The sequence below is a fragment of the Rhinoderma darwinii genome, chromosome 1 (assembly GCF_050947455.1).
Source record: "Rhinoderma darwinii isolate aRhiDar2 chromosome 1, aRhiDar2.hap1, whole genome shotgun sequence".
NCBI classification, from domain to species: Eukaryota; Metazoa; Chordata; class Amphibia; order Anura; family Rhinodermatidae; genus Rhinoderma; species Rhinoderma darwinii.
The window spans coordinates 649,392,123-649,412,573 of NC_134687.1; the positions used below are offsets into that span (position 1 = coordinate 649,392,123).

The window sequence follows — 20,451 nt, forward strand, 5'->3', positions numbered from 1 at the left end:
TAGTTTTTCGTAGCACCATTTACTTTGCCATATAATGTAATAGGAAACGGGAAAAAAAATTATTTGTGGGGTAGAAAATGAAAAAAGAAACAGCGATTCCTCCATGGTTTTTTGCGCGCCGTTTTTACGGAATTCACTGTGCAATTAAGATATTGTTAATTTTATTCTATGGGTCAATACGATTACGGCGATACCAAATATATAGTTTTTTCTATATTTTACAAGTAAAAACCTAAGTGTAAAAAAGAAAATATATTTTGTTTCGCCAAATTCCGAGAGCCATAACTTTTTTATTTTTCCGTTAAGTGGTATGAGGGCTTATTTTTTGTGGGATAAGCTGTCGTTTTTAATAATACCATTTCGGTGTACATGCGACGGTTTGATCACTTTTTATTTCATTTTTTGTGGGAGATGAGGTGACCAAAAAATAAAGATTCTGGCATTTACAATTTTTCTTTTTTACGGCGTTCACTGTGCGGGTTAAATAATGATATATTGTAATAGTTCAGACTTTTACGGACGTGGCAATACAAATTATGTTTATTTATTAAATTGTTTGCTATGCCCTAGGGGGGAAACGGGAAAAGGTTTTTTTTTTTTTACTTTTAATTTTTATTTTTACACAAAAAAACTTTATTTAACTCATTTTGACTTTTTTTTTTATTAGTCCCCCTAGGGGTCTTCAACCAGCGATCGCGATTCTGAGTCTTCTATGAAGCCCTGCCAGAGGCAGAGCTTCATAGGAGTACAAAGATGGCGGACCTGGGGGACTTCGTCAGGCCCCAAGGCATCCGTGTCAAACAACGGCTCCCCCCGATCTCGCCGCGGCGGGGCCGTTGGGACATTACAGGGGGTCGCCCCCCTGTTTTTAGTAATTTAAATGGCGCAATCTCTATTGAAAGCGGCATTTAACGGGTTAAACAAGCGGGATCGCGCTCAAACGGGATCCCGCTCGTTACCCGGAAGTGATGGCTGTAACACACAGCCGACAAACTCGCTCTATGGAGCGGACTCAGCTCGTGAGCCCGCTCCATATTCCCCCACGTGGTGTGCGCCGTATATATACGGCGGATGTCGAAAAGGGGTTAAGAATGATCCATTCCTGAAGGATGAGTTGCCTGAAAGACCGGCAATTACATTCAGAAGGTCACGCACTTTAAAAAATATTCTTGCACCTAGTAAAGTGAAAAGTTTTAAATCTCATAACCCTACAATGTTTCCCAGTTTACTTTGGGTAATTATAATGCAAAATTTATTCCTGCAAATAACAAGTATAAACGACTAAAATTAAACCCCACAAGGCTTACACCTTCTGTAAAAAGGGCTATACGTGACAAAAAAAGGGCATTTAAAAAATACAAATCTGAGGGTACAGATGTAGCCTTTGTAAAATATAAAGAGCTTAATAAAATCTGTAAAAAGATAATAAAATCAGCAAAAATACAAAATGAAAGGCAGGTGGCCAAGTATAGTAAAACAAATCCTAAAAAATTCTTCAAGCATATAAATGCAAAAAAGCCAAGGTCTGAGCATGTAGGACCCTTAGATAGTGGTAATGGGGAGTTGGTCACAGGGGATCAAGAGAAGGCAGAGTTACTAAATGGGTTCTTCCGCTCTGTATATACAACAGAAGAAGGAGCAGCTGATGTAGCCGCTGCCAGTGCTGTTAATATATCAGTTGATATACCGAATTGGATGAATGTAGATATGGTGCAAGCTAAATTAAATAAAATAAATGTACACAAGGCCCTGGGACCAGATGGGTTACACCCTAGAGTTCTTAACCCCTTAGTGACCAGCCCATTTTAGGCCCTAATGACCAAGCTATTTTATTCGTTTTTCTATAGTCGCATTCAAAGAGCTATAACGTTTTTATTTTTTCGTCTACATAGCTGTATGAGGACTTGTTTTTTGCGGGATTAGTTGTGCTTTTTAATGGCACCATTTTTGGGTACATAGAATTTTTATATTAACTTTTATTAACCTTTTTGGGGGGGGATTATTAAAAAAAACTGAAATTCCACCATTGTTCTATGCGTTTTTAAATTGACGCCGTTCACTATGAGACGTAAATAACATGTTACCTTTATTCTATGGGTCGGTACAATTACGGCGATACCACATATGTAGAGGTTTTTTTATGTTTTACGACTTTTGCACAATAAAAACACTTTTGAACTAAAATTATTTGCTTTTGCATCGTCGCTTTCCAAGAGCCGTAATTTTTTTTATTTTTCCATCAATGTAGTGATTTTTTGGGCTTGTTTTTTGCGGGACGAGACGTAGTTTTGATAGGTACTGTTTTGGGGTGCATGGGACTTATTGATTCATTTTTATTATGACTTTTTTGGGGGGTAATGGAAAAAAATTGCAATTTCGGTATGGTTTTTTGCGTTTTTTTTACACGGTGTTCACCTTGCGGTTTAAATTACATATTAACTTTATTAACGGAGTCATTACGGTCGCGGCGATACCACATATGTGTACTTTTTTTTTTTTTTACACTTTTACTAATAAAACCACTTTTTATGGAAAAAAATGGATTTATTTTTTTACTGTAATTTTTATTAATAATCTTTATTTCACTTTGATGACTTATTTTATTAGTCCCACTAGGGGACTTTACTGTGCGATATTCCGATCGTTGCTATAATGCTCTGGTATACTTCGTATACCAGAGCATTATTGCCTGTCAGTGTAAATCTGACAGGCAATCTGTTAGGACGTGCCTCCGGCGCGTCCTAACAGGCATATGTCCAAGGCAGACCTGGGGGCTTTTATCAGGCCCCCGGCTGCCATGACACCCCATCGGAGACCCGCGATTGCATTCGCGGGCCGCCGATGGGTGACAGAGGGAGCGCACTCCCTCTGTAAACAAAGTTAAATGCCGCGGTCGCTATTGACGGCGGCATTTAACGGGTTAAACGGCCGCGATCGAAGTAAACTTCGATCACGGGCGTTGGAGCAGGAGCTCAGCTGTCATCAGACAGCAGAGCCCCGGCTCCTGCCTGCACGGGAGACCCGTGCAGGACTTAGACTAGGCTGACGTGAAAAGGCGACAGCCTAGCCTAAAGCCCATTAGTGACCGACGTAAAAAGGCGTATTAGTGGTCACTAAGGGGTTAAGGAGCTTAGTTCAGTTATTTCTGTCCCCCTCTTCATAATATTTAGAGAGTCTCTCATGACTGGTATAGTGCCAAGGGATTGGCGCAGGGCAAATGTGGTGCATATTTTCAAAAAGGGCTCTAGGTCTTCGCCGGGTAATTATAGACCAGTAAGCTTAACATCAATTGTGGGGAAAATGTTTGAGGGGCTATTGAGGGACTATATACAGAATTATGTGACAATAAATAGTATTATAAGTGACAGCCAGCACGGTTTTACAAAGGACAGAAGCTGTCAAACCAACCTGATTTGTTTTTATGAAGAGGTAAGCAGAAGCCTAGACAGAGGGGCCGCTGTGGATATAGTGTTTTTGGACTTTGCAAAGGCATTTGACACTGTCCCCCATAGACGTCTAATGGGTAAATTAAGGACTATAGGTTTAGAAAGTATAGTTTGTAATTGGATTGAGAATTGGCTCAAGGACCGTATCCAGAGAGTTGTGGTCAATGATTCCTAATCTGAATGGTCCCCAGTTATAAGTGGTGTACCCCAGGGTTCAGTGCTGGGACCACTATTATTCAACTTATTTATTAATGATATAGAGGATGGGATTAATAGCACTATTTCTATTTTTGCAGATGACACCAAGCTATGCAATATAGTTCAGACTATGGAAGATGTTCATGAATTGCAGGCAGATTAAAACAAACCAAGTGTTTGGGCGTCCACTTGGTAAATGAAGTTTAATGTAGATAAATGTAAAGTTATGCACCTGGGTACGAACAACCTGCATGCATCATATGTCCTAGGGGGAGCTACACTGGGGGAGTCACTTGATGAGAAGGATCTGGGTGTAATTGTAAATCATAAACTAAATAACAGCATGCAGTGTCAATCAGCTGCTTCAAAGGCCAGCAAAATATTGTCGTGTATCAAAAGAGGCATGGACTCGCAGGACAGGGATGTAATATTACCACTTTACAAAGCATTAGTGAGGCCTCATCTAGAATATGCAGTCCAGTTCTGGGCTCCAGTTCATAGAAAGGATGCCCTGGAGTTGGAAAAAATACAAAGAAGAGCAACGAAGCTGATAAGGGGCATGCAGAATCTAAGTTATAAGGAAAGATTAAAAGAACTAAACCTATTTAGCCTTGAAAAAAGACTACTAAAGGGGGACATGTTTAATTTATATAAATATATTACTGGCACATACAAAAAATATGGTGAAATCCTGTTCCATGTAAAACCCCCTCAAAAAACAAGGGGGCACTCCCTCTGTCTGGAAAAAGAAAGTTTCAACCTGCAGAGGCGACAAGCCTTCTTTACTGTGAGAACGGTGAATTTATGGAATAGCCTACCGCAGGAGCTGGTCACAGCAGGGACAGTAGATGGCTTTAAAAAAGGCTTAGATAATTTCCTAGAACAAAAAAATATTAGCTCCTATGTGTAGAAATTTTTTACTTCCCCTTTCCCATCCCACTTTCCCTTTCCCATCCCTTGGTTGAACTTGATGGACATGTGTCTTTTTTCAACCGTACAAACTATGTAACTATGTAACTAGGTTTACTTTGTTTTAAATAAACAAGTTCTTACAATCCCGTAATAATAACTCATTTTTGTTATACACAATTAAATAGCTTGATTATATGTTGCATTATGCTTCAGGATAACCCATATAAATGCATTTAAATCAAGAGCAAGTAAAATTACTCACTTTTAGTATTCCTTTTTTATGATTCCGTTCCTCTATTGTTCTGACTTTGATCGGCTTTTGCAGCCGCATGCAGTTGCTTTGCCTCCAGGGACGCCTAATGACGCCACCTGTGTTTCTTAGCAACCAGCGACGCTGCATTGGACAGATACAAGATACTCCGTTTGTAGTAATGTGAACAATTAGTTTTAGACTAAGTACCTTTGATTAGTTTAAGATTCTAACATTGACTGCTTTCAGTGCATATTTTTAATGTTTTATTCAATGAATTAATGTACATATTTTTCAAATGTTTGGTGTTCCTTGTTTTAAACTTTGTAAATGACGTTACTCCCCCTATGACGTCATGATTACCCTTTGACCTCCATTTTTTGGTGGTATCTTTCATTGCATTTAAGTATTTAAGAGGGTGTATAATGTCTGTTTTTATGGCCTGAGGAAGATGCTCGTTCTGCATTGAAACGCGTTGCCATTGTTATCAATAAATCATTTTTTTTCATTACGTGACTATCCATTTCACGGTTTTATCTACTTTGAAGTGTAGCAAAGTCACAACAAGACTTATTTTCTTCCCCTCCTTCTACAGTTGACCTCCGGTAAATATAATTTGGGTGTATGGCAGATCCCGGCTAATTCCACCCAAAAAACAAATAACCAAACACTCTTATTGGCTGTTTAACCCGTTAGTGACCGCCAATACGCCTTATCACGATCCATGCTCTAACGGGTGAGATCGATATCAGTATCGATCTCACCCGTTTAACCCCTCAGATGCGTAACTCAATAGCGAGTACCGCATCGGAGTGGTTTTGGAGAGAGGGAGCACCCTCTCACACCCCACCGGCACCCTGCGCATGATCACAGAAAGCCGTGTCTTCTATGGCAGCCGGGGGCAAAATAAAGGCCCCCAGGTCTGCCTGTAGCGTATGCCTGCTAGGTCATGCCAGAGGCATGGCCTAGCAGATGCCTGTCCGTTTTACATGGACAGGCACTAATACACTGCAATACAGTAGAATTGCAGTGTATTATAAAAGCTATCGGAGAATCGCATAGTGATTACTAGTGGGACTAGAAACAAAAAGTTTAATAAAGTTAATAAAAAAAAAAAGTGAAAAAGAAAACCAAACCACGTTTTCTCCTTACGAAATACTCTATTATTGATATTTTTCTTTTTTCTTTTCTTATTTTAAAGTTACACATAATTGGTATTGCCACGTTCCTAACAACCCTTACTATAAAGTTATTACATCATTTAACCCGCACGGTGAACGCCGTAAAAAATAAAATTAAAAAAACATGCAAAAATCAATGTTTTCTGTGAATCCTGCTTTAAAAAAAACGTGATAAAAAGTGATCAAAAAGTCGCATCTACTCCAAAATGGTACCGATAAGAACTACAAGTTGTCCCGCAAAAAAGCCCTCGTACAACTGCATCGGCAGAAAAAAAAAAAAAAAAGTTATGGCTCTTCAAATATGGAGCCACAAAAACAAATAATTAAAAAAAAAACAAGCGTTTTTATTGTGTAAAAGTAGTAAAACATACAAAATCTATATCAATTTGGTATCGTTGCAATCGTAGCAACCCACTGAATAAAGTTAGTGTTATTTATACCACACGGTAAACGGCGTAAATTTTAAGAAAGTGTGGCGAAATTGCTGTTTTTTTTCTATCCCCCCCAAATATTTTTTTTATAAAAGTTAATAAAATTCTGTGTACCCCAAATTGGTGCGGTTACAAAATACAACTTGTCCCGCAAAAGAAAAGACCTAATACAGCTATGGTCGACAAAAATAAAAAAGTTATAGATCTTTGAATGAGACGATGGAAAAACTTAAAAAATAGCTTGGTCATTAAGGCCTAAAATAGGCTGGTCATTAAGTGTTTAAAGTCTGTGAATAATCTGATGTGTTTAAAATCTTTTCTTTTTTTTGCTCTTATAGCATTTCCCACATTCTAAACGAGATTATGGTTTCTACTCCATGTGAATTCTCTGCGGAGTTCCAAAATGTAAATTTTTTAGTAAAACATCTTCCACATATAGAACATCAAATTGGCTTCACCCCTGTGTGGTTTCTCCGATGAGCCCTAAGTTTGCCTTTAGTAGTAAAACATTTCCCACATTCTGAACATGGATATGGCTTCTCACCTGTGTGACTTCTCTCATGTGTTACAAGACTTGATTTTTCTGTAAAACAATTCCCACATTCTGAACATGAATACGGCTTCTCTCCTGTGTGACTTCTCTCATGTGTAACAAGATGTGATTTATCTGTAAAACATTTCCCACATTCTGAACATGAATATGGCTTCTCACCTGTGTGAATTCTCCCATGTTTTACAAGACTTGATTTACGTGTAAAACATTTCCCACATTCTGAACATGAATACGGCTTCTCTCCTGTGTGACTTCTCTCATGTCTAACAAGATGTGATTTATCTGTAAAACATTTCCCACATTCTGAACATGAATATGGCTTCTCCCCTGTGTGAATTCTTTCATGAGTTACAAGATGTGATTTAGCTGTAAAACATTTTCCACATTCTGAACATGAATATGGCTTCTCTCCTGTGTGAATTCTCTCATGTGTAACAAGATGTGATTTATCTGTAAAAGATTTCTCACATTCTGAACATGAATATGGCTCTTCTCCTGTGTGACTTCTCTCATGTCTAACAAGATGTGATTTATCTGTAAAACATTTCCCACATTCTGAACACGAATATGGCTTTTCTCCTGTATGATTTCTCTCATGTCTAACAAGACCTGATTTATCTCTAAAACATTTCCCACATTCTGCACATGAATACGGCTTCTCTCCGGTGTGAATTCTTCTGTTTGTTAAAAGACCTGAGATTTTTGTGAACTGTTCACCACATTGAAACCTTTTACCCCCTTTCTGAGCTGTACTTGTGGTAACAATCTGTGATTGCTCAGGAGAATGTTCCTCTTGATTAGTGAAATTATATGATAGGTCTTTACTGTGAAGTCCTGGATGTATATTAAGGGTAATGGGGTTTTCTCCTGAAGACTGCTGCATGATATCTTCATCTTCTACTTTATAATTTAGCAATAATGTGAAATTTCCCTCAGAGTTCTTACTGGGATTTTCTGTTAGGATTAAAAAAAAAAAACAAATTGCGATTTTGTTTCACAATAGAAAAGTTGACAAATTTATAACATTCGTATTAGGCTGGAAACACACATGCAGTGTTTTGAGCCAAAGTCAGAAGTGGATCAAGCAGGAAGAAGTTTAAGCCAAGCCTTTTGACTCCATTCCAGCCTTATAACGCTTTGTAGAACACTTTAAAATAAATCCATGACAGTCCAGGATTCTGGTCTACACTCAGTCCTCCACTATCAATTTATTACATGAAGCTTGACTTAATAAAATTATTTTTTTTGAACAGCAGAAGCTTGTCCGGCAAGGAAGTCTGTAGTCTGTCAACACATTTGGCCATTTAAATACTAATAAGGCATACGCAATTTTAACTTAATATTGTTACAGTCTAATATTGCCCACAGTCTACATTTAACAAGATAATGTCTCATGAGACAAATCTCCGGAATGAATTCATGGACATGATAATGAGGTCTGAATATCCAAATGACTGAACAGTCACCGTATCTCAATTTTATAGATCATCTTTGGGATGTAGTGGAATAGACAGAGTGAAGTTAATAATCAGAATCTGTACATAGTAATATCATTCAACTAAGAATTCAGGCTGTCCTAAGTGGAAAGAGAATCCTATCCAGTACGGATAATGTGAACCTAATGAAATGAAGTGGCCTCATTCAAGTTTTAGTCATGTGACAATTTAATAGCAAATTGTTGTTCTATTTCTCTGCCAACCTATATTTATTTGGTCCTGTTTTTCGTAGAACATATAAGGCTTCAATATTTTGTAATAAAATAAGTGATATATTTAACTGTGATGGAGTGGGAGAGTCGGAGAGGAGAAAACTCAGCTGGATGTTTTAAAATGTCCTTGCAGAGATAGGTGTGGACCACCAGGACATTTATAATCTATGGGCAGTCAGCAACTGGTTAAAATAGGTGCTTCCTAATAATCATGGATTTGTTTTTTTTAATCCAATATAAAAAAAAACCTCACATCTTTAAACCCACTTTGAAAACTTCTTAAAGACCCATAAAGCGTACCTAATTTTTAGATGACTTTTCAGAATAATCTGTCATATGTGTGTACAGGAAGAAGAACACTATTTCTGGAAATTACATGACTTGTATCTGGCATTCTTTTAACAGTTTTCCCTCTGCAGGCTTGATCTTTAAATCTCAGTTTTCCCTGAGGTAGTGGGTGGTGCCTAACTGCTATCATGTCTTCTATACACTGCACACAGAGCAGAGAGCCACCCTTGTGTACTATCTATCTGTAGCACACCCTTAGAAGCTGCAGCAGCATGGAGCACATCATACAGCAGTGAGGGTATGTTTAGACGACAGCGCAAAATACGTCTGAAATTACGGAGCTGTTTTCAGAAGAAAACAGCACCTGAATTTCGGACGTTTTTGCATGTACTAGCGTTTTTCGCGGCGTCTTTTACGGATGTAATTGGAACTGTTCTTCATTGGAGTCAATGAAAAACGGCTCCAAATACGTCCCAAGTAGTGTCCTGCACTTCTTTGACGCGGACGTAATTTTACGCGCCGTCTTTTGACAGCGACGCGTAAAATTACAACTCGCCTGCACAGAACATTGTAAAACCCATTGCAGGCAATGGGCAGATGTTTGCAGACGTATTGGAGCCGTATTTTCAGGCGTAATACGAGGCGTAAAATGCCTCCATTACGTCTGGAAAAAAGGTCGTGTGCATATACCCTAAGGAGCAGTGTAGCGGAAAATCCAGCACAGAGGTGACATATAACTCTTAGGCCTGATTTACACGAGCGTGTGCGTTTTGCGCGCGCAAAAAACGCTGCGTTTTGCGCGCGCAAAAGGCACTTGACAGCTCCGTGTGTCATCCGTGTATGATGCGCGGCTGCGTGATTTTCGCGCAGCCGCCATCATAGAGATGAGGCTAGTCGACACCCGTCACTGTCCAAGGTGCTGAAAGAGCTAACTGATCGGCAGTAACTCTTTCAGCACCCTCGACAGTGAATGCCGATCACAATATACACCAACCTGTGAATAAAAAAAAGACTTTCAAACTTACCATGAACTGCCTGCTTCCTCCAGTCCGGTCTCCCGGCCGTTGCCTTGGTGACGCGTCCCTCTCTTGTCATCCGGCCCCACCTCCCAGGATGACGCGGCAGTCCATGAGACCGCTGCAGCCTGTGATTGGCTGCAGCCTGTCCTTGGCCTGGAATTGGCTGCAGCTGTCACTTGGACTGAATTGACATCCCGGGAGGTCGGACTGGAGGAAGGAGCCGGGACTTATCGGTAAGTCCGAACTTCTGTTTTTTTTTTACACGTATATGTATATTGTGATCGAAAGTCACTGTCCATGGTGCTGAAACAGTTTAAGTCTTTCAGCACCGTGGGCAGTGACTGTCTCCTGACGTCGCGTACCCGAACATTTTTTGCTGGGTTCGGTCAAAACGTGTTCGGCCGAACCCGGTGAAGTTCGGTGCGCTCATCTCTAATTTGACACTCCGTTTGGATGTTTGTAAACAGAAAAGCACGTGGTGCTTTTCTGTTTACATTCATCCTTTTGACAGCTCTTGCGCGAATCACGCAGTTCGCACGGAAGTGCTGCCGTGCGGCATGCGTGGTTTTCACGCACCCATTGACTTCAATGGGTGCGTGGATGCGCGAAAAACGCACAATTATAGAACATGTCGTGAGTTTTACGTAACGCACTCACGCTGCGCAAAATTCACGAATCGTCTAAACTGCCACATAGAGTAATATCGGTGCGTACGACACGCGTGAAAAGCATGCGCGTATATTACGCTCGTGTAAATGAGGCCTTAGGCTGGGTTCACACGAGCACATTAACGTCCGTAATGGACGGACGTATTTCGGCCGGAAGTCCCGGACCGAACTCAGTGCAGGGAGCCGGGCTCCTAGCATCATAATTATATACGACGCTAGGAGTCCCTGCCTCTCTGTGGAACTACAATCCCGTACTGAAAACATGATTACAGTACGGAACAGTTGTCCTGCAGAGAGGCAGGGACTCCTAGCATCGTACATAACTATGATGCTAGGAGCCCGGCTCCCTGCACTGAGTTCGGTCCGGGACTTCCGGCCGAAATACGTCCGTTAATGTGCTCGTGTGAACCCAGCCTTACCAGCAGCCTGTGTCTACTCTCTCTGCTTCTGCTCCCCCTCTCCTATTCAAAGACTTTTATTGACAACAGCATCTGTGTTTTTGTGCTCCTGCTCCCTCCATCTGCTTGCCGTTCCTTTGCCATAGACTTCTATAAGCAGCAGCGTCCGTGTGTCTCTCACCTAGTGGCACAAACTTCACATAAAATTTTCATGGATAAAACAGCTAAACTATAACAGTAAGTAAATTACAAAGTTGATATGTCAGGTATACTATTAGGGTATGTTCACACGCAGTCCTTTCAGACGTACTAAGGGCGTTTTACGCCTCGAATTACGCCTGAAAAAAACGGCCCTAATACGCCTACAAACATCTGGCCATTGCTTGCAATGGGATTTACGATGTTCTGTTTCCACGAGCTTTAATTTTACGCGTCGCTGTCAAAATACGGCGCGTAAAATGACGGCTCATCAAAAGAAGTGCCATCAAAAGAAGGACACATCTTGAAAAACAGCTCCAAAAACGGATGTAAAAGACTCTGCGAAAAACGTGAGTTACTACAAAAACATCTGAAAATCAGGAGCTGTTTTCGCCTGAAAACAGCTCCGTATTTTCAGAAGTTTTTGGTCACTACGTGTGAACATGACCACTTCTGTAGCGTCTGTGTGATTTACAGCATGGCACTGCGAGATCTCGCTGTGAATGACAGTTTACAGCGTAATCTCGCGAGACTACGCCTACTGTGCTGTAAATCACAGAGACGCTACAGAAGTGATCAGGAGAATGAATACACATCACGTCCTGCCTAGATGTAATGTATATTCATTGTCATGACAGATGAGTAGCGTTATAGTGTGTTTATGTGACTGCAAATAGCGATATAGCTATATCGCTATCTGCAGTGTAAATGAATGGAGAGAAGTGTAGGACGCTGATTGGTCAGCATCATACACTCCTCTGTACAATGCCCACTTGGTCATATAGTAAAATACGCCCAGTTGTCCATTGAGAAACTCATTAGCATAAAGCTAATATAGGTCATAACTCCATCAAAAATGATAGTTTTTCTAAATAAAAAAACACTGCTGTAATCTACATTACAGCGCCGATCACATCATGTACAAGATAGGCCACTTATAATGTGGTGACAGAGCCTCTAAGACATTTATTAGGGGTGTAGAGCATTTTGAACCCACAGGTGTTTTGCAGAAATGAATGCGCTGCGGATGGTGAAAAGTAAAAATTGCAATTGTTCCACAGATATGCCATTTCAGAGTCCAATAAGTTGTGCCCAGCTTGTGCCACTGGAGACAAACACCCCAAAAATTGTTAAAACGGTCCTCCCGGTTAAAGCAATACCATATATGTGGTAGTAAACTGCTGTTTGGGCACAGTGTAGGGCTCAATATTGAGGCAGCATTTTTTGGCTTTTGGAGCCTGGATTTTGATTGGTAGTAGTTCTGTTTGGGGTATTACTGGTGATTCAGTTTTTTATGTGGGGGCAGATGTAATCTGTGAGGAGTACATCAGGGTATATGTAATCTGTGAGGAGTACATCAGGGTATATATAATCTGTGAGGAGTACATCAGGGTATATATAAGCTGTGCGGAGTATATCAGGGTATATGTAATCTGTGAGGCGTACATCAGGGTATATATAATATGTGAGGAGTACATCAGGGTATATATAATCTGTGAGGAGTATATCAGGGTATATGTAATCTGTGAGGAGTACATCAGGGTATATGTAAGCTATGAGGATTACATCAGGATATATGTAATCTGTGAGGAGTACATAAAAGTATATGTAATCTGTGAAGAGTACATCAGGGTATATGTAATATGTGAGGAGTACATCAGGGTATATGCAATATGTGAGGAGTACATCAGGGTATATGTAATATGTGAGGAGTACATCAGGGTATATGTAAGCTGGGCGGAGTACATCAGGATATATGTAATATGTGAGGAGTACATCAGGGTATATGTAATCTGTGCGGAGTACATCAGGGTATATGTAAGCTGTGAGGAGTACATCAGGATATATGTAATATGTGAGGAGTACATCAGGGTATATGTAATCTGTGCGGAGTACATCAGGATATATGTAATCTGTAAGGAGTACATCAGTGTATATGTAATATGTGCGGAGTGCATCAGGGTATATGTAATATGTGCGGAGTACATCAGGGTATATGTAAGGTGTGAGGAGAACATCAGGGTATATGTAATCTGTGCGGAGTACATCAGGGTATATGTAAGCTGTGCGGAGTACATCAGGGTATATGTAATATGTGAGGAGTACATCAGGGTATATATAATATGTGAGGAGTACATCAGGGTATATGTAAGATTTGAGAAGTACATCAGGATATATGTAATATGTGAGGAGTACTTCAGGGCATACATAATAAGGTGGTATAATAATGGGGTAAATAATACAATTATCCATAGATATTTGTTACGCTGTGGAGCAATCCTTTGTGCACAGGCCGGTGTCGCACTGATAAATGGTGTCATTTCTTATCCCCTTTTGGTCCACACTTTGCACCTATGTAGTTTGGGGAATTTTGCTGGGAAAGTGTTGTCCTGGTATAATACGGGCGCCCTCGCTTCCAGCAGATATGTTTGGGCCCTTCTCTTCCTGGTTCCCAAATATTAGAGCCCTGATAATCACCTCCTGATACAGAAGGAAAGTTCCCCTTGGACCTGCTCATCTGCATATTTTTTCATCCTCGACTAATGGGAGCCATATCTTTTTTTATTTTTTCATAGACGTAGTGGTTTGAGGGCTTTTTATTAATACCATTTTGGGGTACATGCAACTGTTTAAACACATTTTATTCCATTTTTTTAAGGTAAACTGATCAAAAAACAGCAATTTTATTTTTAAAATGCGGCATTCACTGTTCTGTAGAAATCACGTTACCTTTATCCTGTGGGTTATTTTTATTTTGTTGATTGAGCAGAGTAAGGGCTTATTTTTGTGGGGCGAGCTGTAGCTTTTATTGGTATATACAACCTTTTGATCACTTGTTATGACATTATTTTTTAGCGCTAAAGTGACCAAAAGAATAGCAATTCTGGCGGTTTCATTTTTTTATTTATGGTGATCACCATGCGATTTAAATAATGTTATATTGTAGTAATTCAGACTTTTTACAGATGCGGTGATACCAATTTTGTTTATTTTTTACAATAATTTAAAAGGAAAAGTGGGAAAAGGTTTTTTTTTATTTTTTGTACACCACTACAAAAAATTATTAAACTATTTGTAACACTTTTTATTATTCCCAGCACCGTATTTGAAGCAGCGATCGTCAGACATATTAATGTATTGAATTATTGTCATTTTTACAAGCTCCTGGGGTCCCTCCCAAAATCTGACACTAAGCCTAGTGAATGACTGGATCCATAGATCACCTTGTAGAGAACTTCTATGTGCAGTCACAGCTCCCTAAGGTCCTGCACTATGTATAACACATTGTCTGAAGTGTTACTGTAATGTAGAACTATGGAGGAACCCCACCTTAACAAACCTCCCAATTCACTTTCTAATGTCATTATTACTGACCTCTGGTAACACCTCCTGGAATTTCCTCCTCCACTTCACTCTTACACGGTTGATCGCCCCTCACCCGCTCTTCTTCTGCTTCATCCTCCACTTTAATATTAGTCAGATCTTCCCCCTGATTTCACATATGTAACAATTCAGTACACTACAGCAGAGTGTGTGAAGAATCCAACAGATCAACATAAGAAACCACCAAAATCTATGACCACATCTATGACTGCAGGACCAAAAAGCTCCCCCCCCCCCCCCTATATAGATCTGGTATAGGGCTCAGCTTCATCTACCTGAGGATTCTCTGGGACATTGTGATTTTCCTCTGGACAGTCCTGGGAATACAGAGGACTGGGACATCTCTCTGGTGGATTTCTCCTACTGGATCCATCTGTAGGAAACACACAGTGGCGGAATAGAGTTTACAAGTGATGATGAGTTGATGGGAGTTGTATTTAGGTGACCCTCAAAACAGGTTTGTCTTTACAACTAATGAAAGTCTCCCCCTCCTTACACTGCTGCTCAGCCATTACATCCGTCTCCTCTTCTGCTTCATCTTTAACCTCAACCTTAATATCAATCAGGTTTTCACCCTAAACAGACAAGAAAAAAAAATGTAAAATGAACTTGGGTTCAATGACCTTATAGCAGAGGTGTAGTTTGGTTCTCCAGCACCCGGGGCAAGGATTCAGTCCAACCCCCCCCCCCCCAAACATCTCCTCTACCAATCAATGAGGTGTAATTTTTTTAATGTAACTGGAGTATAAAACCATTTGTACATTTTAAAAGGCTGTTTACAAATGAATGACTTAGAAAAAAGCACAACATTAAGATGTTACACAAAGACAATTAGTACATGAGGTGATATATCATTAAGATAAGCCGGGGCAATAAAACTGAGCTTATAGGGGTGATGACTTAGGAGTTAAAGAGACTCTGTCACCACATTATAAGTGCCCTATCTCCTACATAAGTAAAGAGACTCTGTCACCACATTATAAGTGCCCTATCTCCTATATAAGTAAAGAGACTCTGTCACCACATTATAAGTGCCCTATCTCCTATATAAGTAAAGAGGCTCTGTCACCACATTATAAGTGCCCTATCTCCTATATAAGTAAAGAGGCTCTGTCACCACATTATAAGTGTCCTATCTCCTACATAAGTAAAGAGGCTCTGTCACCACATTATAAGTGCCCTATCTCCTAAATAAGTAAAGAGGCTCTGTCACCACATTATAAGTGCCCTATCTCCTATATAAGTAAAGAGGCTCTGTCACCACATTATAAGTGTCCTATCTCCTATATAAGTAAAGAGGCTCTGTCACCACATTATAAGTGTCCTATCTCCTATATAAGTAAAGAGGCTCTGTCACCACATTATAAGTGCCCTATCTCCTATATAAGTAAAGAGACTGTCACCACATTATAAGTGTCCTATCTCCTATATAAGTAAAGAGGCTCTGTCACCACATTATAAGTGCCCTATCTCCTATATAAGTAAAGAGGCTGTCACCACATTATAAGTGCCCTATCTCCTATATAAGTAAAGAGGCTCTGTCACCACATTATAAGTGTCCTATCTCCTATATAAGTAAAGAGGCTCTGTCACCACATTATAAGTGTCCCATCTCCTATATAAGTAAAGAGACTCTGTCACCACATTATAAGTGTCCTATCTCCTATATAAGTAAAGAGACTCTGTCACCACATTATAAGTGTCCTATCTCCTATATAAGTAAAGAGGCTCTGTCACCACATTATAAGCGTCCTATCTCCTATATAAGTAAAGAGGCTCTGTCACCACATTATAAGTGTCCTATCTCCTACATAAGTAAAGAGGCTCTGTCACCACATTATAAGTGCCCTATCTCCTATATAAGTAAAGAGACTCTGTCACCACATTATAAGTGTCCTATCTCCTATATAAGTAAAGAGGCTCTGTCACCACATTATAAGTGCCCTATCTCCTATATAAGTAAAGAGGCTCTGTCACCACATTATAAGTGCCCTATCTCCTATATAAGTAAAGAGACTCTGTCACCACATTATAAGTGTCCTATCTCCTATATAAGTAAAGAGGCTCTGTCACCACATTATAAGTGCCCTATCTCCTATATAAGTAAAGAGACTCTGTCACCACATTATAAGTGTCCTATCTCCTATATAAGTAAAGAGGCTCTGTCACCACATTATAAGTGTCCTATCTCCTATATAAGTAAAGACGCTCTGTCACCACATTATAAGTGTCCTATCTCCTATATAAGTAGAGGCTCTGTCACCACATTATAAGTGCCCTATCTCTTATATAAGTAAAGAGGCTGTCACCACATTATAAGTGCCCTATCTCCTATATAAGTAAAGAGGCTCTGTCACCACATTATAAGTGTCCTATCTCCTATATAAGTAGAGGCTCTGTCACCACATTATAAGTGCCCTATCTCCTATATAAGTAAAGAGGCTGTCACCACATTATAAGTGCCCTATCTCCTATATAAGTAAAGAGGCTCTGTCACCACATTATAAGTGTACTATCTCCTATATAAGTAAAGAGGCTGTCACCACATTATAAGTGCCCTATCTCCTATATAAGTAAAGAGGCTCTGTCACCACATTATAAGTGCCCTATCTCCTATATAAGTAAAGAGGCTCTGTCACCACATTATAAGTGTCCTATCTCCTATATAAGTAAAGAGGCTCTGTCACCACATTATAAGTGCCCTATCTCCTATATAAGTAAAGAGGCTCTGTCACCACATTATAAGTGCCCTGTCTCCTATATAAGGAGATGGGCGCTGTAATGTAGGTGACAGTAATGCTTTTTATTTAAAAAAACGATCTATTTTCACAACGTTAGGAGCGATATTAGTTTATGCTAATGAGCTTTCTTAATGCCCAAGTGGGCGTACTTTTACTTTCGACCAAGTGGGCGTTGTACAGAGGAGTGCATGACGCTGACCAATCGGCATCATGCACTCCTCTCCATTCATTTACACTGCACTAGCGATATAGATATATCGCTATGTGCAGCCTCATACACAAACCCTAACATTACTACAGTGTCCTGATAATGAATACACATGAAATCCAGCCTGGACGTCATGTGTAATCCTGACACTTCTGAATCTTTTTTGTGAGATTCCAGCAACGGAAACGAAATCTCGCGAGATCTCGGAGCTAAACGAGATTTGGTGTCACTTGCCGGAATCTCACAAAAAAAGATTCGGAAGTGTCAGGATTCTGAGTACACATGACGTCCAGGCTGGATTTCATGTGTATTCATTATCAGGACACTAGTAATATTAGGGCTTGTGTATGAGGCTGCACATAGCGATATATCTATATCGCTAGTGCAGTGTAAATGAATGGAGAGGAGTGCATGATGCCGATTGGTCAGCGTCATGCACTCCTCTGTACAACGGCCACTTGGTCGAAAGTAAAAGTACGCCCACTTGGGCATTAAGAAAGCTCATTAGCATAAACTTAAATCGCTTCTAACTTTGTGAAAAAAGATTGTTTTTTTAAATAAAAAGCATTACTGTCACCTACATTACAGCGCCCATCTCCTTATGTAGGGGATAGGGCACTTATAATGTGGTGACAGAGTCTCTTTAAGGCATCTGGAGTCAGTCTGATGGGGGATGTGACGTGTGTCCATGTAGTGGCTCATAAATCCTGGTGTTAGATTGAGGCCTTGTGTCAATGACTGGAATTTTATCATCATCTTGAATTCCCAAATTTTTCTCTCTCTGTTTTTAAAATGACCCTTTAGTATTAGGACTTTTAAATCTGCCAAACTGTGATCAGGTCCAGAGAAGTGTTTTCCCACGGGTGTATCCAGCTCCTGTTTTATTGTAGGTCTGTGGAGATCATCCTGGTTTGTAGTTTTTGTATGGTTTCTCCAATGTAGATTCCTTTATTGATGCACCTTGTACACAGCATCATGTACACTACATTGGAGGATGTACAGGAGAACGTGCCAGTGATTTTATAGTCCTGCTGCGTGTTTGGTATCTGGATGGTGTTTGATCACCAGATGTTGGTACAGGTCTTGCATTTTCTACTGTTGCAAGGAAAAGTGCCAGTCTCTGATGGTGATGAGAGGGCACTTCTCACCAGGAGATTCCTTAGGTTTGGTGGCTGTTTGTAGGCAAGGAGAGGTAAATCCGGGAATATTTCCTTCAGTTTATTGTCTTTGTTGAATACAGGTTGGAGATCAGCAGCAATTTTCCTCAAGATGTTCATTTGTGGGTTGTATATGACCACTAGGGGCACCCTGCTGTTGTCTTCCTTCTTTTTGTACTTCAGAAGATTGCTCCTTGGAGTTCTTGTTGCTCTGTAGATCTGATCATCTATAATATGTGGATGGTATCCCTGTTGTAAGAATGTATTCCTCAGTGATAGCAGGTGTTGTTTTCTGTCTTCACTGTCTGAACAGATTCGTATGTACCGCAGAGCCTGGCTGTAGATTATGGATTTCTTTATGTGTCTCGGATGGAAGCTGTTCCATCTCAGATATGCTGGACGGCCTGTAGGTTTATGGTAGATTGTTGTTTGTATGGTATTGTTTCTCATGTATATGGTCATGTCCAGGAAATGTATTTGAGATGTAGAGTAGTTGAGAGTGAGTTTGATGGTAGGATGGAACTTGTTAAAGTTTTTATGGAAAGAAAGCAGTTCATGTTCTGAGCCTGTCCAGATTATTAACAGGTCATCAATGTACCGGAAATATGCTAGAGGTTTAGTTGCGCAGGTTGATAAAAAACTCCTCCTCTAGTTTGGCCATAAACAGGTTAGCATATTGTGGTGACATTTTGCTACCCATAGCGCTTCCCATACATTGCAGATATATGTCTTTGTCAAATAAAAAATAATTGTGATGGAGTACGAACCTGATGAGTTGTAGGGCTGGCTCTGTCGCTAGATTGTTCTTTTGAAGAAAGTGTTGGAATGCGGCTATGCCATCCTCATGGGGGATGTTAGAATACAGAGACTCAACATCCATAGTTGCCAATATTGTTCCCACTGGTAGTGTACCGAGGGCTGAGAGTTTGCAGAGGACGTCCGTGGTGTCCTGGACATAACTGGGTGTGCACCTCACCAAGGGCTTTAGAAGATTTTCCACCCAGCCAGAAATATTCTCAGTTAGAGTCCCAATACCGGAAATGATTGGTCTCCCTGGATTGCCTTCTTTATGTATATTAGGTAACATGTAGAATGTTACCTAAAATACATAAAAAAGGCAATCACTCATCAGGTTCGTACTCCATCACAATTATTTTTTATTTGACAAAGACATATATCTGCAATGTATGGGAAGCGCTATGGGTAGCAAAATGTCACCACAATATGCTAACCTGTTTATGGCCAAACTAGAGGAGGAGTTTTTATCAACCTGCGCAACTAAACCTCTAGCATATTTCCGGTACATTGATGACCTGTTGATAATCTGGACAGGCTCAGAACATGAACTGCTTTCTTTCCATAAAAACTTTAACAAGTTCCATCCTACCATCAAACTCACTCTCAACTACTCTACATCTCAAATACATTTCCTGGACATGACCATATACATGAGAAACAATACCATACAAACAACAATCTACCATAAACCTACAGGCCGTCCAGCATATCTGAGATGGAACAGCTTCCATCTGAGACACATAAAGAAATCCATAATCTACAGCCAGGCTCTGCGGTACATACGAATCTGTTCAGACAGTGAAGACAGAAAACAACACCTGCTATCACTGAGGAATACATTCTTACAACAGGGATACCATCCACGGATTATAGATGATCAGATCTACAGAGCAACAAGAACTCGAAGGAGCAA

The 20,451-nt window shown here is 40.1% G+C and overlaps 1 protein-coding gene and 1 pseudogene across 1 annotated transcript in view; both read right to left on the minus strand.

The window, feature by feature from the left end:
* The window catches only part of LOC142698297 (uncharacterized), a 617,727-nt pseudogene that overhangs the window by 162,124 nt on the left and 435,152 nt on the right, over positions 1-20,451 (minus strand).
* Positions 15,131-20,451, minus strand: part of LOC142675554 (oocyte zinc finger protein XlCOF29-like) — a 445,104-nt gene continuing 439,783 nt past the window's right edge. The window contains exon 5 of the mRNA XM_075847229.1: positions 15,131-15,209. The gene's annotated coding sequence lies outside the window, so the exon portion shown is untranslated. The remainder of the gene's footprint in view (positions 15,210-20,451) is intronic.